Genomic DNA, 24,500 nt, shown 5'->3' with positions numbered 1-24,500 from the left:
TAAAATTGTTCCCAACAGTATGACTTGTGAAAAGCTGGACAGAGTTTAGATATACAAAGGTATATCTAAAATATATCAGGCTAAGTAGAAATTAAAAGGAATTAGGAGGGAACTGTGTATAGCCAAGAAATTGCAGGGAAATGTTGAGTTGGAAAATCTTACAGAATATCATCTTAAGCAACTACTTTTAATTACATAAAAGTAAATGTATAATGTATCATGTATTTCTACTGCATGTATATAATTTCTCTACAATCATCCAGACATATCTACAAAAATAGGTCTGGAAGGTTGCACACATTGATAATTGTTACCTTTGGGGAAAGAAATGGGTTTTGTGGTCTGTGTGACTATGGATGTTGGTGAGGAAGGAATTTTACTCATATTTGCTCATATATCGATATATTTTCATTTTGTTTTACATTTCATTTGTTAGATAGTTATTAGAAGCCTTCTATGTACAGATCACCATTCTGATGCTGAGTTTACACTAGTAAACAAAATACAAAAACCTTTTTCCCAAATAAAACTCCCATACATGTAAAAGAAATGACAGTAAAAAAAAAAAAAAAACAAGTTATAGTAGTGTTATGTTAATCAGAAAAATAGGATATAGAAGAAATATATGAAATGATAGGAGAGGCACTGAAATGTATTCTAGTAATGTTTTTGCATTATTAATTGCATTAGCAAGTAATTCAAAGAATAAGCTTTTTTTTTTTTTTTTTAAGTTTCCTTTTCTGTGTTGAGCTGTTCTGAATACATGCTCTAAAGTTTGAGTTTTAAAGGAGGTGGGTCAATTAGTTGGTTGCTTGCTTGGTTAGTTATCATCTGGGATCTGAAACGGTATAAATAGTGAGAATTGGATGAAATGTATACGATGTGCCCTGCACACAGTAAACAATTTACTACGTTAGCTCACTTCCTTCTCTTTTCTTCCTAATGCTGTTATGATTCTGAAAACACAACTTTTTGACAAAATTTGCCAAAGTGGCTTAATCATGAAAGCATTCATATACCCCAATCCTCATACCTTCAAGAACTTGCAGCTCCTTATGTGATGCCATTTCAAACTCTTGAGAATCCAAGAAAACATACATAGTTACACAACACCTCTAATCATATACTATGGTATAAGAAAGGATTAGATGACATCAATCCTTTTAACAATTTTTGTTTCAGCCTTTAAAGTATGCATAAACACATAAATTAAAAGAATTAAACAAATGTTCTTAGTTAAAACATCCAAATAAATGAGCCACAATTTAACCAAATATTTTCCATTACCATGAGCATTCCACTCTCATTGAAGGTTGACAATAACTAAGCAGTAAATGCTTGTTGCCCAAAATTAGTTCAGCATCCTTAAAGGGTGCTTGGGATAAACCTTACAAACTCTTTTCTATACTTCTACTTTTGGAACCGATTTTTCTCATTATCCTTCTATAGTGAAATTATGACTTCAGAATTCCATTGATTGATAGGTAAAAAAAAATGTAAATTAAAATAACACTGGAGGCTAGCACTATGGCATAGCAGGTAAAGCAACCTCCTGCAGTGCCAGCATCCCATATGGGGGCCAGTTCGAGTCCCAGCTTCTCCATTTCCATTCCATCTCTCTATGGCCTTGGAAAGCAGAAGATGGCCCAAATCCTTGGATCCCTGCACCTGTGTGGGAGACCTGGAAGAAGCTCCTGGCTCCTGGCTTTGGATTGGCTTAGTTCCAGCCATTGCAGCCATCTGTGGGTAAACCAGCAGATGGAAGCTCTCTGTCTCTACCTCTCTCTCTCTCTCTCTCTGCAACTCTTTGAAATAAATAAATCTTACCAGTAGAACACAGGTGTTATGCAAACCATCACTAAATCAAAGTCAAAATGAGAATGGAAAAGACTCATATCAACATCATCATCACTGGACATGTAAATTCTGGTAAGTCCACCATTGCTGTCCATCTTATCTACAAATGTGGTGACATCAATCAAAAAATAACCATTGGAAAATTCAGAAGGAGGCTGCTAAGAAGGGAAAGGGCTCCTTCAGGTATGCCAGAGTCTTGCATGAACTGAAAGCTGGGTGTGAGCATCATTGCCATCGATGTCTCCCTGTGGAAATTTGAGACGAGCAAGTATTATGTGACTATTATTGATGCCACAGGACACAGAGGCCTTGTCAAAAATATGATTACTGGCACATCTCAGGCTATTTGTGCCATCCTGCTTGTTACTGCTAGTATCAGGGAATTTGCTATCTCCAAAAATTGGCAGACCCACAAGCATGCCCTTCTGACTTACACATTGGGTATGAAACAGCTCCTTGTTGGTGTTAACAAAATGAATTCCACTGAGCCACACTACAGCCAGAAGAGATATGAGGACATCATTAAAGAAGTCAACATCTACATTAAGAAAATTGGCTACAACCCTGGCATTTGTGCCAATTTCTGGTTGGAACAGTGACAACATGCTGGAACCAAGTGCTAATTTGCAATGGTTCAAGGGATGCAAAGTCACCCTCAAAGATGGCAATGCCAATGAAACCACACTGCTGGAAGCCCTGGATTACATCCTTCACCAACTAGACCAACTGCTAAGCCTTTGCGTCTGTCCCTATAGGATGTCTACAAATTGGTGGTGTTGGTGCTGTCCCTTTGGGCCAAGCAGAGACTAGTGTCCTCAAATGTGACATGGTGATAAGCTTTTGCTCCAGTCAATATCACAACTGAAGTCATGTCCGTTGAAATGCACCATGAAGCCTTGAGTGAAGCTCTCCCTGGGAACAATGTGGGCTTCAATGTCTAGAACATATCTGTCAAAGCTGTTCACTGTAGCAACATTGCTGGTGACAGTAAAAATGACTCACCAATGGCAGCAGCTGGCTTCACTGCTCGGGTGATCATCCTGAAGCATCCAGGTCAGATCGGTGCTGGCTGTGCCCCTGGACTGGACTGACACACAGCTCTTAGTGATTGCAAGTTTGCTGAGCTAAAGGAAAAGATTGATCATCGTTCTGGCAAGAAGCTGGAAGAGAGCCCTAAATTTTTGACATCTGCTGATGCTACCATCAGTGATATGGTTCTTGGCAAGCCCATGTGTGATGAGAGCTTCTCTATCTTCCCTCTGGGTCATTTTGCTGTCCATGATATGAGACACTGTTGCTGTGGGTATCATCAAAGCACTGGACAAGAGGCTGCTGGAGCTGGCAAGGTCACCAAATCTGCCCAGAAAGACAGAAAGCTAAATAAATATGACCTCTAATACCTGCCATCCCAGTTTTAATCACTGGTGGAAGAACCGTCTCAGAACTGTTTGTCTCGATTGGCCATTTAGTTTAATAGTAAAAGACTGGTTAATGATAACAATGCACTGTAAAACCTTCAGAAGGAAAGGAGAATGTTTCATGGACCTTTTTAAAAAAATAGTTTTTAAAATCAGTACTTATTAATGGAAACTTGACCAAAAATCTATCACAGAATGTTGAGACCCATTAAAACAAAGTTTAATGAGAGAGGGGAAAAAAAAAAGGCTTAATCTGTGTTTAAAGAGTTTATAACTTCAGAGGGGCCAGAAACAGCAAATAGTCTAAAGAAAGATGGTGCTGAATAATCTGCCAATGGATGGCTGGTTTCCTGAAGTGGACAGATCCTAAATTGCATTGAAAGCTTCCATCCACTGGTACACTCCCCAAATGGCCACAATGGCTGGAGCCAGGTGAGGCCCTAGCAAGGTTCTAGCAAGGTGCCTAGCTAGGTGAAGTTCTAGCAAGGAGCCTAGAACTCCCTCTGGGTCTCCCACATGGGTGGTAGGGGTCCAAGCATGGGAAAGCAGAAGACGGCCCAGATGCATTAGTAGGGAGCTGGATCAACAGTAGAGCATCCAGGACTTGAACCGGTGCTCACTTAGGATGCCAGAATCACAGGTGGTGGCTCAACATGCTGTACCCAATGCCCGACCCATTGCTCTATACTTTAAAATTTTAATTGATATAATTCTCAAAGAACCCTATGAGGTAGTCTCAAAATAGCCCAATTTACAGAAGAGGAAGCTCTAGCAAAGAAAGCTTACCTGCTTTTCCCAAGGACACCTAGTGAGCTGACAGGAGAGACAGGATTTCAACTTCAGAACTTTGGCTCTGGGCCCCTTGCTCTTCACCACTATGCTGTGGCAATGCTCTGTCAGATTATATCAGTGGGAGACAGTGAGAAACAAATAAAAGACCATCTAGTCCCCCAAGATCACACTAATTTATTTTTTTTATTATTTTTTATTATTAGAGAGTTCCCATTCACTGGTTCACTCACTAAAGCCCACAGTGGCTTGGGCCAAAAGTCAAGAACTCAATCCAGTCTCTTGTGTGGGTGGCAGGGACTCAACCACTTGAGCCATCCCTGCTGCCTCCCAGGGTGTGCATTAGTAGGAAGCTAGAATCAGGAATGGAGCCAGGATCAAACTTAGGCACTTGGATTGGGGATGCAGTTTGCACTAGGACCTTAACACAGCACTCCAATGTGGACCACCAGGCTGATTAACTTGGTCTGACTTTTTAGAGATATACTCAATATTCAGTAAATATTTTTTTTTACCATTGTTACCAAACAAAGTGCTGAAATATTAGCTTGGACTTCTTAGGGATTTCTTTTCATAGTATTACTGTAAGTTATCATTACCAATGGGGAATATATGTAAACTATAAAATATATAAAAATAGTCATTTTGGTGACACACATGAGTTACTGATACAGTAAACTCAATGAACCTCCTCCCAAAATTTATAAACATAAAAAACATACCTTTGGGGCCAACCAGCATTGTGGTGTAGCGGGTAAAACCACTGGCTACAGTGCTGGCATCCTATACAGGTGCTGGTTCAAGTCCCGGCAGCTCCACTTCCGATCCAGCTCTCTGCTATGGCCTGGGAAAGCAGAAGATGGCCCACATCATTGGGCCCCCGCACCTGCATGGGAAAATAGGAAGAAGCTCCTGGCTCCTGGCTCCTGGCTCCAGATCAGCACAGCTGCGTTCCTTGATGCCATTTGGGGAGTGAACCAGAAGATGGAAGAACTCTTTCTCTCTCATTCTCTGCTTCTCACTCTGTAACTCTGCCTTTCAAATAAAATATATAAAAAAAAACCTCATTAGATAGCCAGCTGCTAAAAACAAAACGGTGTTTTTCCCCCCCCTCATACTATTTGTTGAACTCTTTATAAGTATAAGATTAACCTTATACTAAATAAACAGAAAATAGGTTTTCGTAAAAGTTAAGAATGGGAGGAGGAAGAAGGGAGGGTACGATGGAAAGTATCACTGTGTTCCTGAATGTATATATATAAAAGTTGTATACGTTTAAATAAAATTCTAAAAAGAAAACCTAGGATATAGAGATAATCTTAAAAACAGTAAAGAAAGTAAGTAAAAAATAATCTCCAACATCTCATTAGAAATCTGAGGCCAGAAGACAGAAACTCAAAACTTCTAGGAATAAACAAAGCAGTTAACCCAGAATTCCTAGCCAACAAAAGTATTTTTTCAAAGATAAAGGCAAAATAATGATATATTAAATGCATGAGATTAGAGAGAACTGTTTTTCAGTAGACCTACATTATAGTAAACGCTTAAAGAAGTATTTTAATTTGAAGGAAAAATACATCAGAAAGAAACTTAAAGGAGGAAAAGAAATAGGTATGACAAACATATTGGCAAATATCAAATCTTTTATTTTTGAACTTATTGAAAAGGCAACTGAATTTAAATATGAAAAGTGTAGGGGCTGGCACCAGGGCTCACTTGGTTAATCCTCCGCCATATGGGCTCTAGGTTCTAGTCCCGGTTGCTCCTCTTCCAGTCCAGCTCTCTGCTGTGCCCTGGAGTACAGTGGAGGATGGCTCAAGTGCTTGGGCCCTGCACCCGCATGGGAGGCCAGGAGGAAGCACCTGGCTCCTGCCTTCAGATCGGCGCACTGCTGGCCATAGCAGCCATTTGGGGAGTGAACCAACGGAAGGAAGACCTTTCTCTCTGTCTCTCTGTCTATAACTCCACCTGTCCAAAAAAAAAAAAAAAAAAGCCATAAAAAAAGGAAAGTATAACAGTGTGGAATATGTAATATGTGAGTGCAAAATAAATGCTGTAATTAAAAAAAAAGAATTACTATTTGTACATCTTAAATTTAATAGAAAATGGTATGATATTGATTTATATGGAGACTAAGTAAAGGAGGAATATTGTAATCTCTGCCTTAAAAATGCTACATGGTGAAAAATTCAATAGAAGAATTAACATGGAATACAAAAAAGCATTTGATTAACCTAAAAGAGGAAGAAAAAGGAAAATAAAAAAGAGAACAAGTTGTAGAAAATTACCAGCCCTAAATCCAACCATATCAAAATTACATTAAATATAAACTAATAATCCCAACATGCATAACCGAACAACAATTCAGCTTTATATTATCTACAAGTGAGACTGATTGAAAGTAAAAAATGGGAAAAGATACACCATGCAACACCATAAGATATCTTTCAAGGTTATGTTCATTTCAGATAAATTCAACTTTACAACTAGAAATATTACCAGGAATACAGAAGGCCATTTGTTAAAGAGAAAAAAATCAGTTCATTAAGGACATAATAATCCTTCATATGTGCACATGTAAAGTTTTTTGTTTTTTTTTTTGTTTTTTTTTTTTTTTGACAGGCAGAGTGGACAGTGAGAGAGAGAGAGACAGAAAGGTCTTCCTTTTGCAGTTGGTTCACCTTCCAATGGCCGCCATGGCCAGCGCATTGCGCTGATCCGAAGTCAGGAGCCAGGTGCTTCTCCCGGTCTCCCATGCCGGTGCAGGGTCCAAGGACTTGGGCCATCCTCCACTGCACTCCCGGGCCATAGCAGAGAGCTGGACTGGAAGAGGAGCAACCAGGACAGAATCCGCTGCCCCGACCGGGATTAGAACCCCAGGGTGCCGGAGCCACAGGCGGAGGATTAGCTTATTGAGCCACGGTGCCTGCCGTAATAAAGTTTCTAAATTCACAAAGCAGATATTGATAAAAACAAAGTATAAAGAGATGCATAATTATAGTTTGAAATTTTTACAGCAGTCTCTCAGGAATTAATAGAATATGAAGAATAAAAAAATCAGTAATATGGAAGATTTGAACAACCCTATCACCCATCTTGACCTGACACTTAGAGAAGGGTGCAAGATAGTTTAATGTGCATTATATTTTAAAGTACATGGAGAATGTTTCCAAATGTAGTCTATATACTAGGACATAAAACAAATCTCAATAAATTTGAAATGATTGAAATAATCTTTTCTGCCATAGCAGAATGACTAGAAATGAATCATTAAAAGTTACATGAAAAGTCCCCCCACTACTAAAAAATTAAATTTCAATACAAAATGAGGTCATAGAAGAGATCAGGACCAGATCTCCAATGGGCCCAATTTAGGACATATTTCTGTTGCTCAATTAGCAAGTAACTTAGCAAATAGCATATAGAACCTAGGAGAGCACATAGGAATATCCAGATAAGAGAAGTTGAATGAATGGAAGTTCTTATCGTTTTTATATGTTGATTTTGTTAAATATGCTCAAAGAATTAGTTAACATTTCCTTTGTTTTCCCTAGACTCTATTTCTATTTGTTGCTTCACCTCAGAATTACTTCCTCTTACTATAATTCCTAACCCTCTAAATCTTTGGTTTTTGTTCATCACTGCTGGTATTGGTCTTCTGATTCTTCCATCTCTCAAAACATCTGGATACTTTCTCTGACAACATCCATTGATTTCCTTGTTGAATAACAAGGGCGTCATTCCATCATCTATTTTCCTTCCATTTGAAGATGAACAACGGATAATCTTGTTTCAAATGTTGATATCTGAGACGAAAATATGATGGTTTCACCGACACATTATGATGTAGTTTCAGGAGGTTACAAAAGCACTTGTCAATATTAAATTCCATTCATTAAATTCTCTTCATTCTGTTAAATAACACATTACAAAATAAATTCATTTTAAAATATTTCTTATTTTCATTAGAAAATTATAAATATTATGGTTCTGATTGCTTTTTCTTAAACCTAAGCAACAAAAAGGTCTGCATTATTTTGCTTTTTAAAAAAAAATTCACTGTATGCCAGCAGTACATTTTTCAAGTGGAGCCATGTCAATGGCATAGGGGAGATGAGTTTTTCAAAGACAGAACTTTAAGTTTGAAAATTAGTGACTAATGGAGCATATCCAGCAGGTATTTTTCATACAACTTAGCATCATCACTATATAATGATGCTGCTTTGATGTGGAATTAACTCAGACACATGATTTTTCATCTAAAAATATCAAGATGGTAGAACAATGAGCAGTACAGTTATAACAGGAGGAAAATAGGATTACACTTCATCATTTAATTTTCTTTAAACATTTTAAGTGGCTGTGTTATTCAAAATTGTGTCCAGTGTATGACTGATCAGAGACAAAGGAAAAATTAGGAAGAGGGAAAAAAGACTGGTGCTTTACAGGGTAAAGATAATTGTTTATTTGGGGCTATTTCATATAAGTGTACACCAAGTGAGAACTGAAGCACAGTACACTACAATACCTCAATCCAATGCCCTGAAGGAAGTGTCGCCCTCAGTTTCATCCTTGTGAGAATTGCACATATTATCCTGAAGGGAAAATAATCAAAGTGGCCAATCCTTGACTTGGAAACACATCTCAATTCTTTGTCTTGCATATTCTGCAGCTGATAAAAAAGAGTATTTTCCAAACTAATTCTCATCTCTTCAAGATGAATTCAAGTCCACACAAATAATTAAATTTACCTTTATTTATATAGCAGACTTCCATTTCATGAGTGTCTGATTTGCTAATTATGGCGACCCTTACGCATGGGGGAGAAGAAGCTGGTGCCTACGTGTGAGGTTTGGTAACTGTTGTGGAGAACACTGTGGTACACGTCCAGAGACTCGCGACCCACAAGTGATGAATCTTTAAACTAACACCACACCAACTGTGATTTCTACCCCTCCTCCCTCCTAATTAAAAATCAGCCTGTGGCATCTTCACATTGAATCCTTGGTTAAGTCAATCAACCCTAATCAAAAAGGAAGGCCATGCCTCACATGACTAAGGGCTCAGATTGGAGCAGTGAAGAGGAAATACCAAAAGTCGGGAATGTATATATCTCTTTGAGCCTTAAGTGAATGTGAACCTAATTTAAGCCATGCCTTTGTCAAACATCCATCATCTTATGGTACACACTTTATTCTGTTCCACATGTTTCAAGATAACTTGCTTACCAAAACAAAGCAGCTGCTTGCAAGTTCCTCTGTATTTGCTCTTACCTGAATTAATTACAACATTTCAACACAGCTCCAGCAAACATGTTGATAGACATGTCATAGATTATAAATACATCTATTGGAATGATAACCATGGTTACAAAACAGATTATCTTATTTAAAGACACTGGCTTTAAAATTTGGATATTTAATTTAATTATCTTTTCCCAGAAGTATATAAGGAAATCAGAAACCTAGTGTGAATAACATTATCTTCAGAGAAATGAAAACTTGCAAGAGCATTTTTTTGCCACAAACTCAATAATTTTAGTATAATCACTAACTATGTTTTTGTTTTACAGAACCAGTATGATTTGGAAAAATAAAATTGCTTTTAAAGTACAAAAATAATTATGAACCACTTGAAACGTAATGTCTGTGTTTTATTTCTCATCAGAATTCATTAGTGTGTAACATCAATAATTTAGCCCATCATTTGCCAACACTGACTTGGCTCAGTAGTTCAATCATGTAACCCTGTAAACTCACTTTCCATTAAAATGAATGTTGCTGACAAAGGATAACTAAAGAGATACTTCATTTATTAACTAAAGAGGTACTTCATTTATCAACATTTTTAAATTAGGAGTTTGGGGCCACAGAAGCTTAGCTGGATGATTTATTTGAAGGATCTTTATATTAGACCTAAAGACTTGTTCCAAATCAGACGATGCTACCCACAAAGATAATCGCATTTCATTTTTGTAACATGTGACTCAGGACTTTCTATTGAGAGGCACACATAGCCACCTACAGGGAATCAAATGACCTACCACAATGAAAACCTATTTTGTATAAAATTATGAAATGCACAACATTCTTCTACAGACTTTGTTGGACACATTTGTTTCAATATCTACAATAAGACATCTAATATTCTAATATCTTAATGTTGTTAAAATTGATATGTGGCATTAATAGGTTAAAATGGGTAATAAGTGTAAGGCCCCTCCACAATTACAAATTGTATTTCAGTACAGTCATCCCTCAATATCCACAGGGATTAGTTCCAGGACATTCCACACCCTGTGGATACTAAAAGCTGTGGATTCCCAAGACCCTTATATAAAATGGTACAGTATATGTAAATAAGGTATGCATATCCTCCTGTTTACTTTAAATCATCTTTAAATTAATACTTAATACAATGTAAATGTTACATAAATCGTCATTATGCTACATTGCTAATTTGGGGGATAATGACAAGTAAACGTCTGTACGTTCTCAGTATGGATATAATTTTTTTCAAATATTTTTAAATTGATTTAATCCATGGATGCTACCCACAAATACAGAGGACCAACTGAGCACTCAAATTCCTCATCACTTGCCCCTGACCCACATCCAAAGGCTAAAGATGTTACTCATGCTGTTTATAAGAGAATGTCATTCTCCAGAGCTGATCCCACACCCAGCTGCTATGTTAACATCGCACCATTTGGGATGCAAAAAGCAAACAAAGAAGTACAAACATCTGCAGTGCAATGCATAAAGCATGAAATCAAAATTCCTTTACATGTCAACACCTTGATCTCTTAGGTCTTCAACATGTGAGTTCCAGCAAATACTGCAAGATTGCATCATCAGACCCTTCCTTCCTTCTTCTGTAATAAATTAAATGCATGTTTCTTACTAAAACCTCTTTATACAGCTAGGAGGACCCTGGCATTTAGTCTCTAAGTTGCCAGCTGGCATCTTGCCTCGTTTTGGATCAAAAAGTTCTCAGCCAGCTGATTCATTCAAAAATAAAATCCAGAGCTGAAGCTGGATTAGAAAATGGTATCTTTACAGTATCAAAACTGGTTGTTTTTCCTAACTCTTCTCTCCTTTGTTTCCTTCCTTCCTTTAGAAATATTTATCCAGAAATATTCTATATAAGAACGATCCTGCAAAAAAAGTTTTTTTATGCCTTCCTTTATCTTTTCCTACCTTAACTTTTATAAGGCATAGAAAAGAAAAAAACTCTTCAAATATTATGAACTAGGAGTTACTGACATCAGTTACCTTGCATTCTACAATCTTTTTATGATGATATAAAGGCTGTTTCACTGGATCAAAGCAGTCAGCATCCAGGGGTAGATAGTGAGTTCTGCACTCATGGCATTTTTTCATGTTTCCATAGCACAATCTGTGTCCATCTTAATTTAGCATTCACAAATAATCCCAGGAAGAAAGATTGCTAAACCTATTTTACAAATAAATTAACTCTCAAAAGAGTGTAAGTGAATGTTTCCCTGTGATTTGGCAGAGCCCAGTTCAGATCCCATGTTTTCTGACTCCCAGTCCAGACTGCCAGATGGAACATGCCACTGAAAATGTTTATGTTTGAGATGCAGGAGGATGGGGGAAGGGGAAGAAGGGAAGAGAAATGGGAGAGAGATCATGGTTATTGTGGAAGACAATGAAAGGTAATTAAGAAAGTAGATACTGGGTGAAGATAGTCATTTTAAGAGTTACAGTATAAAAGTGGAATCTTTAAAAAAAGAACTTATTTAGCATAGATTTTTTCAGCAAAAGTGTTTTGGAAATGGAGCCAGAAGATACTTTTTAAAAAAAAATGTAGGTCCAAGATTATAAGATCCTGTATTAGAAAAGTAGCAAAGGAAATCGAGAAAGAGAGGGGAAATGATGGACATCTCAAAGGTATGATTGCACTGGCTTATTAAAATGTTAGACTCGTTAGGTGAAATACAGGAGAACAAGATGATCCTAATCTTTACCTATAGGTAACCAAAAGACTACAGAGCATTCGTAAAGTCTTTTCTTCAAGATAAGAATTCCATTAGGTTCTGCATAGCTTAAGAGTAGGACCACATACAGAGATATCCTCTAAGCTTCTGAAGTACTAACTGGCACAGAGATGACCAAGAAGGGCCACAGCACCAAGTTTTGTCAGATTGTGAGTCCATAAATGAGGTTGAGCATGGAGGAAGTTAATGAACAAAGAGAAGACAAAAGGCAGGTATCTCAGCAAATTCCTAGTGCTGCTGGAGAGAAGCTTGTCATCCCAAGAGAAAACAGACGACTCCAAGATTCAGGAGGAAAATTCAGTACTAAAGAAGGCCACAAGGTAAAGGATTTTTAAAAAATTATTTGCGAAGCAGAAAAAGAGAGAGACTCATTCATTCTACAAATGCCTGAAGAGTTGGGGCTAGGCCAGGCCAATCAAGAAGCCAGGGATTCAATCTGGGTCTCCCAAGTAGGGGACAGTAACCCAACTATTTGAGCCATTATCTGCTGCCTCCCAAGGACTGCATGAGTAGGAAGCTGGAGTCAGGAGCAGTGCAGGAAACCTAGCTATGCAATGTGAACATCTTAACCTTTAGGCTAGAAGCTCACCCTAAGAAAATCTGGCAGATTCAGAGTCTGGTGAGAGTGCCATCTCAGTGTCCTCGCATGGCAGAAGGCACTAAGCCCATGACCTTCAATGACCTCGTCAGCTCCTGAAGGCCCCACCTCTTACTATCATCACAATGAAGTGCAGTCAATCATTTCAGTACCAGGTACTTCTAGGTACAGTAGTTGGACATGTTCTGGCAACAATTCAGAAAGTGACACTTTCAGATACTTGCCCTACAGCAAAGCATTTTTATTCCTGGAATACATAATTCTGACATTTAGTTAAGCTTAATTTGTCCCAATGGTCCCAATGAAGCTTCCTTTAAAATTTAAAGTCTTTTGACTAATATCTCAAAGGAGATTTATTACATTATAAATAATATGTAAAGGATGTAGAGATAGAGTTAACAGTTGCTAATTTACATTTTACAAACAGTTGGATTTGAACCTATCATGGAATCTCATGTGATTTCCAATCTGCAAGACATTCTCCATGCAGCTTTGAAATTTCATTCACAAAATTTGATAGTAAAAAAAAACCATGAAAATGCACCCATACTTTAACAAAAACTTCAGTACTACTAAACCCAAGTTATGCAGACAATATATGCCTGAAACCTTTAGTTCTTTTCCTGTAAATTTAATAGCAATTCTTAAATATCTGCTTACGTTATTAAGCATATTGCATACTTATTTTATTAACATCAACTCTGATTTTCTGAAGAGTTGTACTAAGAGTTGTACTATCTTGTACAAGTCATATCAGCTTTCTAACATACAAAATCCATGAAATCCTCCCTAAGAAACATTCCCTGTTTTCTTCAGATATATAATAGCCGATTTCTACTTTATTACAGTGCTTCTAGGTCCCATCATAATTTTAATAAACTGAGGAATATAAGTCTCTAATTCATCATGTCAAATATTTTAACAATATTTTTTAATTGGATTGTCATCTGTATTTTTATTTGTGAAGGAATTAAGTCATTGAGCTGAATTATATTTTCATTTTACAACTTGCTCTGAAAAAATCAATTGATTTTTCTTTCATTCATAAAAAATTAGATTTGTCTTGACTTTTCAAAGAAAAGTTTCCTCAAAAAAAGCTTTAAATGAGCTATATTCAGCTGTAAATTCCAGCTGTTTAAGTCCCTTTGATTTTCCTCAATTTCCTCTGTATTAAAAAAATTATCATATTGTTACCATAATATCAATAGTGACTTTAAAAATTGCAGTGATTTCAAACATGTTTCTTATTTCCAGTTTTCAAAATTTAAGAAGTGGGAAAACTTATGAGATATAACACCAAATATCTCCAAGTAGAGACTAAAAATTAGAAAAACACAAATAACTTGAAGGCAATATGCAAGGACAGAGAACAAAATAAGCATCTCATAATTAATCCATGCTTTTGTGGAGAGGTGGGTGGTAGAGTATTCTCAGGGGTGGAGTTGGGGCAGGAAAACAACATAGTTGAAACCTGGAGCCCAAGTTGGCAGAAATAGTCAAGCGTGGTTTGTGAAAATAAAGGCACCTAATATGCACTCTGAATTGTGAAGATGACATCATCTACCAGCAGTCTGATCTTTAATTTCTGTTGCCATATACAAAACACACAGTGTGGTCTTTAATGTGAAAATTAAGCAAAGGAGACAGATTCTGTGCAGGACTTGATGGAACACAGGGATAGTATACTCCGTGTGGTGAAATGATACACAAAAAGAACCAACTCAATAGAGAATGGACCTAGATTAAAGCTGCAGGAACAATGAAGATGTAACACTCTATGAGTTCATAGAAATTTAGTTAAAGATTTGAAAATACCCACAAGATAATTAAAATAATATGCACCAAGATTTCTATGAACTCCTGGGAGCAAGGAGTCATTTTGTAAGGGTTGAATGTTATCCTAGTTGAATAAAAAAAATCATATATAAATTCAGCATAGTATGAGAACATTATGATAAGTAATTCAAGAAGGAAAGGAAGGGCAATAGCTGGGATGGAGATGATTTTGAGTTTGAAATGGGAGGAAATAGAGGTTCCTTTTACATAAAGAAGATATATTGCAGATCATAGGTCTTGTGTTCAGAAAATGCCCCTGGGATAGAGAGTATATTTTAGGACTCATCAGCATATTTCTGGTAATTGAAATTATGGGGAAGGTATTCAGCTATACCACAGGAAAAGGTGTCAGCTAAAGAAGTCTAAAACTCTATATTGACTACAGTTATACCCAAGAATTATAATTTTTATTCTTTAAATTTCCTCCTGTGAAGTACTATGTCTCCAACATTTTCCTAGAATTACTAACAAGAAGTTTTTCTAAGGTTTAACTTCACCTGTTAAATTGGTTCTGTTCCTAAACTCTACCAACTAAATTGTAAAAGGATCCTCCTATGAGGTTCCACATTTACATCACCTCATTTCTAAGGGTAATTTTAATATTTGCAAATGGGAAGAGATTTCTGCTCCCAGGCAAGATTTGAAGAAACAGAGGTAATATTTACCCTTCAGCCTTAAACAACCAAGCACCAAAGAAAATACATAGAATAACAGGCTTCAAGACATTAGATGTCAATTAATGAATGACAGTGATCCCATGTGAAATAAACAAGGTGAGCCCTATAATGTGTCCCATTGCTGCCTTGAGGGATTTTACACGCACTGGCACCAGTAGGAAGAACAGAGGCAAATCCCAGAAGGTAACCAAAAAGGAGAGACTTGCCCAGAGGACTCTGCATACTTGCAGGAGAATCCCCTTGAATAACCCTTTAAACAATATTTTCTTTGAGAAATTACCCAAGGCCAAGGATGAATCACTCAAAATATTAATTGTAATGGTGTCTGGTTATTCCACAAGACCTATTGCTACTAGACAGAATGAAAAACGTGCATAGTTGGATCAAATACATGGGAAAACCTTGCCTCAGTAAGAGGGATTAATTATATTCAGGCCAGACACAGCTCTGATCCTACATAACAAATCTTAAAGCCAGACTTAGGGTCTACCACTCCATATCAGAGTACCTCAATTCAATACCCAGCTCCAGATCTAGCTCCTGACTTCAGCTACCTGTTAATACAGACCATGGGAGGCAGCAGTGATGGCTGAAGTGATTGAATTTCTGCCACTTATGTAGGAGACCTAGATTGAGTTCCTAGCTCCTGGCCCTGGCCCAGCCCATCCTAGATCCTATGGGCATTTGGAGAGTGAACAAGTAGGTAGAAGCTCTCTGTCCCGCCCCCTTCATAAACAAACCAGAATCGGGATCAAACTATTTCTAAGTAATGCAACTGTATCCCAGAACTAATCTCAAGACTATTTATAGGAATATTAAAAAAGCCAGCACCAAAGAAGGTAAAATTCACATTGTATATTTTCCAATTAAAACATCACTAGACATGCAAAAACTTAGAAAAATACAACCAATAATTTCAAAAATCAGTTGAAACTGACATAGGAGAGACATATAAGCTAGAGGGCACAAACAACTACATTAAACAGACAACAGTTTCCATATGTTTATAAGTTTAAGACATTGAAGATATAAAACTACCCAAATTATGAACTTCTAGAGATAAATATTACAATGCCTGAGGTAATGCCTGAGGTGACAAAATACATAGAGTAAGATTAATGGTAGATTCTATATTGCATTTTAAAAGATTAGTGAATTTGAAGACATAGAACTATCCAAAATGGAAGAGAAAAGCTAATTTTAAAAATGAAAAGGTTAAAAGTTAGCAGCTGGATGTCTTCAGACAGCCTAATACATATAAGTTTTAATCTCTAAAGAAAATGAGATAACAGAAAAAAAATATGAAACCATAGCTAAAATGTTTCATGTTTATCAACTGTCACAGAGTAAATAAGCAAAAAGTCAAAATCCCAACAAGCCTCAAGCTTGAGAAACATGACACTGCATCAATGCACATATTAATCAAATTACTCAAAAGTATAAAGAGAAAAAGCTTTAAAGAGCCAAATAAAAATACCTGCTATGCAAAGGAATAAAGATGAGGATGACAGCTTATAATGCAAATAAGAATACAGACTAGTAATATATTTAAAGTGATGGCAGAGGAAGGCAATATATGACTTAAAACACAGTAAAACAACTGAAAAGATGAAGAGGGTCTGGTGTTGTACAGCAAGCTAAGCTGCTGCCTGCAATGTCAGCCTCCCATATCAGAACACCAGTTTGAGTCCTGGCTGCTCCGCTGCTGATCCAGCTCCCTGCTAATGCACCTGGGAAAGAAGCAGATGAGATTGTTGAACTACAGGGGCCCGAATCACCCACATGGGAGTCCAAGATGGAGCTCTGGGCTCGCGACTTTGGCCTGGCCCAGACACAGCTGTTATGGCCATTTGGTTGAGGAGTGAACTAGCAAATAATCTATTTTTAAGACAAATACTTTTTCAAACACAGAAAAGTAGATCTTTACTAATGAAATGTTCCTTAGGCAGAAAATCAAACTAGATGGAAACACAGAACTATGGAAAGGGTGGGGGCCAGAGTTGTGGTAGGTAGGTTGAGCCACCACCTGCAATGCCAGCATCTCATATGATGGCTGGTCCCTGCTGATGTACCTGGGAAAGCAGCAGAAGATGGCCCAAGTGCTTGGGTCTCAGCACCCACGTGGGAGACCCAGATAAAGCTCTTGGTTTCAGACTGGCCCAAGTCTGGCTGTTGTAGCCATTTGGACAATGAACCAACGAATGGAAGTGCGCATTCTCTCACTCTGTCACTCCGTCTTCCAAAAAAATTAAATGTTTTTTGAAAAAGGAACTATGGAAAGGAAAGAAAACTTCAAGAAATGGCAGCTATATAATTAAATGTGTAAGTTTTTTTCTTATTTTTAAATATATTAAATGACAGAAAACTATTCATGTAAAAAAAGATAACATAGTGTATAGTTTAGAAAACATTAATAAATAGAATGTATAATAACAATAGCATGAAAGCCAAGTGGATAAATATACTATCTGGTTTCAGCACATGTGGAATAACATAATATCACTTGAAGACATGTATTCAACATTGCTTTAGAAGTTCCAGTAAATGTTATAAAGTAAGGAAAAGAAAAAAAAATACACATAGATGTAAATAAAGTAAGAAAAAGAAAAAAGATGAGCTCTTATTTGAAAAGCAGCTTAGTGGGCAGTATTGGTAGATAACAATCATCCACATAGAAAACCCTTTCTACAAAAGTAAATGCACTTAATGAGGTTGTATAATACAACTTTGATATATGAAATATATTTCTATATGTACTAGTTATGAATATTAAAGTTAAGAAAGTAAAACTGATAGATTATCAAAAATTATTAAATACTTTACCTGTAAGCTGAAAACGAAATAACATTGATGAGAGAAGTAAAATAAATAGAAATGAGTAAGTACAGTGATTTACATTGTTTCTGGGTCATAAGATTCAGTATTATGATGGCAGTTTTATCCAAAATGATCTAAAGATTCAACACCATCCTAATAAAAATGTCAGGATATTTTTCCTAACAATCAACAAGCATAGCTTAAAATCCACAAGGAAACAAAAAGAACATAGAATAGCCAAAAAAAAATCTTTTAAAGGAAGAACAATGTTTAATTACCTATAGTACTTGATTTCAAGATTGATTATAAAGCTACACAATTAAAACAATGCATCATTGGATCAAGATATACCAATAATTTGATGGAACTAAATAGAAATACAGGAATAGACTTTAATTTATTGAATACTTTCTTACAAAATTGTAAAGACAAACCAGTGAAGAAAACTTTTTCCATTAAAAAACTTGTTAATATAAAAATACATATATGTAAATAAATTATACATTGGATGATATGCAAAAAATTAACTCAAAATGAATTATAGTCCTAAAATAGAACCAAAAGCTGTAAAATTTCTAGAAGAAACAGAGGAAATAATTTCTTGAACTTGGCATAGGCAAAGATTTCTTAGATACAATCACAAAGCCCAAGAAGTAATGATTTGACTTCATTAAAATGTAAAACTTCTGCTCTTCTAAAGAAACTGATAAAAATATGAAATAACAGGTCATTTACAGGAAGAAAATATTTGTAAAGGATATATCTGAGAAAGGTCTTGTATATATAATATACATTTTTAAGAAAAACATCCAAACTTAAGTAAATAATTACCCCCAGACCAAAAACAGGAGTGAGGGTACTAACAGATTTGAATGGGCAATTCACCAAAGAAGATATACAAATGGCAAATAAGTATATGAAAATGTATTCATCAGATTAGTCATTAATGAAAGGAAAATAGGAACCATGATGATGCACCAATATATATTAGTTAGAATGGCTAAAAATTTAAAAATGATCATTCAGTGTTGGCAAATATGAAGATTTGCAACATTCCTGCAATGCTGATGGAAATGAAAAAAAAAATGATGCAACCACTATAGGGAATATTTTGTCAGTTTCTTAAGGAATTAAACATGTGACTACTATATTATCTGGCCATTACACTTATAGCTCTTTTCTCAAACCTACTAATCCACAGTCATGACTACCTTGCTGTTATGATGATTCCAGTTTTACCTACCTCTGTAAAGATGATCTTGATGTCTTCCCAAGGATGCCGTCAAAGAAGGATTGTATTTTTCCTATGTAACCCCCATCTGGATGTTTCAGCAGTTTTCTTCTTCCATGGAGACATGATAGACAGATGTAAAAAGGACACCAAATTCAAAGATAACACACAGGAAAATATAAGCCTTCTGTATGAAACAAATCAAAAGACAGTGCTAAATTAGTTTCCATAAGATGATTTTCCAAGTCTAACTTTATCTAGATAGCAATATGAAATACATTAGAATAACTGACAAAGTTTCAAACTTGGAGAGTATGTTCATAGTCACTATGGTACTCACATACATCAGAAAACTCAATAGTATTAAGGAGTATAACTATTAAACATTCTCTACTTATATAAGCAAGTCATGTCCCAGTCAGTCTAAGGTCTAATTATGTCCACATTGCTACCACAGTTTCGGAAATGCTGTTAGAATCCACAGCAAACACTTCCAGGCATGTCCAGTAATAAGAAGTCACTTTATTTATGTGCGTTAGAGTTTTGGAACAAGCAAGACAAATTCAGAGCTATAAACAATGAGTGAAGTGAATGACTGATTTGATTCAATTTGGGAACATGATACTTTCCAGTCTATCTGTAAAGTTGGTGATGAAGGTGGTTATTAAGCAACAGTTATTTAAACCTAATGGGGTACAAACGCAGGACCTCAAAGTCAGACCTGGAAATACCATCACGGCTTCCTGAAATGAAGTCTTGCATCATGGCCACATCACAATGAAACACTCGATGCTGTCATGCTGGTCTTTTAGAATGAGCCCATGAATGAGTCCCCATCACATACAGATAATCTTGGTGTGCCATATCCCTCATAATCTGCTTTCTGTCTGCCTTTCCAAACATGTCTCTAGCTATGCTTTGTTCATAAGCTACAATCAAGCTGAACAGAACCCCTTAGAATTTTGACTGGACACCTTACAATTCAAAACCCTGTAATTTAGATAGTTCTCAAACAGCTCTTCCCAGCAGTGGAGGAGCTATCTACGGCCACTTCCCATATAAAGGGTAGCTCCAGAAGACCACAGGTAACCTCTAGTGGAATAGATCATGCCTTTCTTTCTACTTCTGTACTACTGGCTAGAACATTTATGGCCTGAATTTACTGTTTTGTGTCCTCATGAGCATTATCATCTCTTTATAAACACATTAGCAATGTGAAAATACCGTAAATAAGGTTATTGAGAGCCTCAACATCTTGAGTATACGTTGTCTAATAAAGAATGGAGGAAGAAAGGGACACACTAGGAATGCAGGGGGAATGAAAAGGGAGAAAATACAGCTGAGTGTCCTAGGTTTAAAAAGTACCAACTATTCACTGGATAATTGTGTACTATTATCCTAAAGAAACCAGGAAGTGTGATTTAAATTGTATAAAATATATGGCCTCTGAATAACAAACCCCTAATAGCTGTCTGCAGAACTTTTCAAAATGCTTTTTTTTTTTTTACTGCAAAGGATAACAATAACCTAAAACCTCAGCACTCATTTGTGCCTGTGACTGACTATGAGTTTAATTTCACACGTGAAATTCCATCCAAAATTCCATTAATAGGTTTTTAATCAAAGGCTGTGTGTCTCTAATCACGTCAGGTCAGGTGAAATACAAGACAAAGCACATGTCTTTGCCACATGGAGCTCGCCCTCCATCACCAAGTTAGACTTGACGGTGCCACCTCCTTCTTCCTAGACTTCAGTTTCCATTTCCCCTTGAAGAAAAGCTCAAGCCTTGAGTGTCCCACTGGCGCCTCTCAGTGATACAGAGCTAATCGACTCTCCAGCTTCGTTTCCAGATAGCCCGGGAATATCCAGCATTCCCCATGCTGTTCTGTCTTCTGCTTTGCCTTTTCGATGGTCCCCTTAGCATCCTCTGATGAGATTTACCAGTTAGAATGCTATTTCCCCACTCAAAACCCTCCTCTGTTATATCACACACTGTATATTATAATAAACTAGCTACTTCTACATTCCTTAAAGCCAAACTATGTTTTGTGCTCTGATTTCCTGAAACAATGTGCTACTTCCCCACTGTCAGTCACAATATCCTCTGTTGTACTGTGAGCATATGCAAGTGTTTGTTGAGTGAATAAATGAAAGGGAAAAGTACCTTACAATGTCCAAAGGTTAAAATCTAAACACAAGATCTCATTTTACTTCCTTGTCACCCCATGTCAATGCAGTTTTATTCCAGAATATATCTAGTGGGGTCTGAATAAGCACTACCCAGTGAAAGATCAAGTAGATAATAAATTTTGGAAATACTGAATTCTAAAACATCAAGCAGGATTGCTTTTTTAAGTCTTAGGATATCTCAGATCACTTAACATGATATTGTGCTTAACTCTTAAAGACATGGAATAGAATATTCAGTGTTTATAAAGATTTCTGACCACAGAACTATTTCTCTCTGAAAAACAGAACACAAGTGGGATTGACCTCTTGCAAGTTAGATTTGCAATAACTATGGGAATAGCAGAAAACAAAGCAGTACCCAAGATTATTTACAATAATAATGTGAAGAAATGTTACTATGTTGTTGAACTCTAGATAGAAAAGCCAGAAAAACCTTGGTTACTTGAAAGAAAAAATATAGAGAGCCCAAGATGAGCTACAGGATTCTTTACCCCCAAGAATCTAGCACAAAGAGCATCATCATTCATTTGGTGGGCAGTTCACATGGAACTTTCTTTCCTAGCTGCCCAGAATACTGCTCTCAACATGCTCTCCTTCCTCTAGTATTGCTTTGGCATAGTCTTGTTTGTAAACGATTACTGTGAAATATATAAAATTAAAACATCATTTTCTTATAAGTAGATACCATGTCAAAGATGTGATCATACTGGTCCTTAATATAGAAAATGCTACCCCACCTTTTCTGAATGGCAGCCTCATTACCCAGATTCATGATTTTCCTCCAGCCCCAGCACAAAGGCCTGCAGCTGCTTTGGTCTCTCTGAATTTCTAACTTATTTTTTTGGAAATCTGATAATATTTGAAATACCGGTTAAAATCTGGCAATATAACATTTCCTATGAATGCTCCCCCGCCAGAAATCTAATAACATTGCACTTAAAAAAAAAAAAAAAAGACAAAGCAACAATTTCCTTTCTTCAGAACCACTCAGCTATGCAATCTTGAGTTCTTTTAGACCTTCAGAAGGTGTGATCAGTATGCATAGGAAAAGTCATGTCTCTTACTTAACTTTGCAAGAGTGCACTGCAGAGCATTAATACTGCACTGCCTTGTTAATAAACTTCAGTCAAAATGCTTTGGGAGATAATTTGATTAAAAAAAAAGAATAAAAAACACCGAAGCTGAAATATTGCTTTTATAAGCTGCAGGATCAATTTTCCATGTGCTTTTTTAATCAGCTGAAATATATACATTTAAGGAGAAAACACAGATGACTTAGCATTCTCCCTTATCCTGTCAGAGAGCATGCCTGGCTCCTCGTAATTTTTTTTTTCCTAATACTCCCTTGTGCTGTGACTTATAGTGGGGGAAAAAAAAAAAACTTTCCATGAAAAATGTGTGTGACTTTTCCACTTTTGGCCTTGTATGTGCCTCTTCTCTACCTTAATTACAATATAAATCAACTGCAAAAAGAGATTTACAGTGATTACACCTCACTTAGAGAGCTGTGAAGATTGATCTGGAAGGGGTACGTCTGTCAAGCTGTGTGTCCCCTTCTCATCTGAGCTAGTGAACCCCAGGACACATGGCGAAATTCAAAATGAAATAGTTCTGGTAAATTAATCTGCTCTCTGTGTTCTCTGTGGATCTGAGAAGACGTTAGCATAGCACTGAACTGGTTCCTAAATACACTGCCCCTCCCACCCACCCCATTCTCTCTCCATGTAGTCAACTAGGCAGGAGAGTAATCAGAGCACAAATCTTCCTGTTTTGAACAAGTTAATTCTTATCACCACCCTCAAGAATTTGAGAATTTAGAATATTCAAATCACTGTATTGGTTTCTTGGAGAGAGAGAGAGGTTAATCAAATTTCACCTTTATAGAGTTTGTCTTCTTTTCTGAAGTACATTCATTCATTAATGTGATCACACCAATGCAACACACAATTTAGAATTAAGAAAAGTAGCGGGGCCAGTGTTTTGGTGCAGCAGGTTAAACTGCCACTTGCAATGCTGGCACCCCATGTGAGCACTAGTTCCAGTCCTGGCTGCTCCACTTCCAGTCCAGCTCTCTGCTAAGGTGCTTGGGAAAGCAAGTCTTTGGGCCCCTGCACCTTTGTGGGAGACCCACATGGAGTTCCAGAACAGTGGCTTCAAGTTGGTCTAGCACTGGCCATTTTAGCCAACTGGGGAGTGAAGCAGCAGATAGAAGATTGATACCACCCTCTTTCTGTAACAACGCCTTTCAAATAAATAAATCTTTAAAATAAAAAGTAGACATAGTATGATGTGTCCTTTGATCTTTCTACTCCTCAGACTTTGGGGATGTGCTGCATTTTGGTCTGAGCTCAAAAGCTGCACCTAACTTCCAGACCTCCTACCCCTAATCTCCTTGTTGTTCAGGAAGACCAGTGCCACTCAGCCCTAAAAATTAAAAAGAAAAAGATGAAATAGCACGCCTTTTAGATTTTTTCTTGCTTAGTCTCTTTGAAAGAATCTCTTTAAAATTTGACTGCTTCAGTTAAAATGTGACCTCAGTGATTCTTGCTTGATGAAATGTAATAAAACCTATCATAAATAATCAAGACAGCTGTTCACTAACTTGTCAGTGTATCCATTTTAAAAGTGTTCTCTTTCCAGGCAATACTCCTGAAAAAATGTTTTCTTCAGTTGTTCCCTACTTTTATTGTTTTCCTGCAATAGAATGTGCCTGTTGAACTAAGTGCCAAAGATTTTTACTCAGTGCTTCTGATGACTCAGAAAGGAATGTAATCATACTTGAAAAATAAAGTATATTCTCAAATCTAGAAATTAGCTAGTAATTGAAATTATCATCACAATGTTTTAACTGATGACCATTGAACTCTTTTCTGGCAAACGGCTCATAGAGCATTAATTGCACGTCACATTACAGATCTGCAGAGTTAAGTTCCATCTTGCCCTTGGGACTCAGAGGTCTAAAGAAACTTTGTAAGTGTCTTTCAGGATTAAAGGAAAAAAAAAAAAAAAACACATTCATTAAGTGACAGGAGTTCTATTTGGTCTGTGAATTGTGTGCCCCACTGTC

At 36.7% G+C, this 24,500-nt stretch overlaps 1 protein-coding gene and 1 pseudogene across 1 annotated transcript in view; both read left to right on the top strand.

Annotated features, from left to right (window-relative positions):
* Positions 1-24,500, top strand: part of CCDC178 (coiled-coil domain containing 178) — a 440,915-nt gene that overhangs the window by 413,522 nt on the left and 2,893 nt on the right. The window lies entirely within an intron of this gene.
* LOC133766692 (elongation factor 1-alpha 1-like) lies at positions 1,875-3,254 on the top strand (annotated as a pseudogene).

The sequence above is a fragment of the Lepus europaeus genome, chromosome 9, assembly GCF_033115175.1.
Source record: "Lepus europaeus isolate LE1 chromosome 9, mLepTim1.pri, whole genome shotgun sequence".
Lineage (NCBI taxonomy): Eukaryota > Metazoa > Chordata > Mammalia > Lagomorpha > Leporidae > Lepus > Lepus europaeus.
This window is presented reverse-complemented; position numbering and strand designations above follow the sequence as displayed.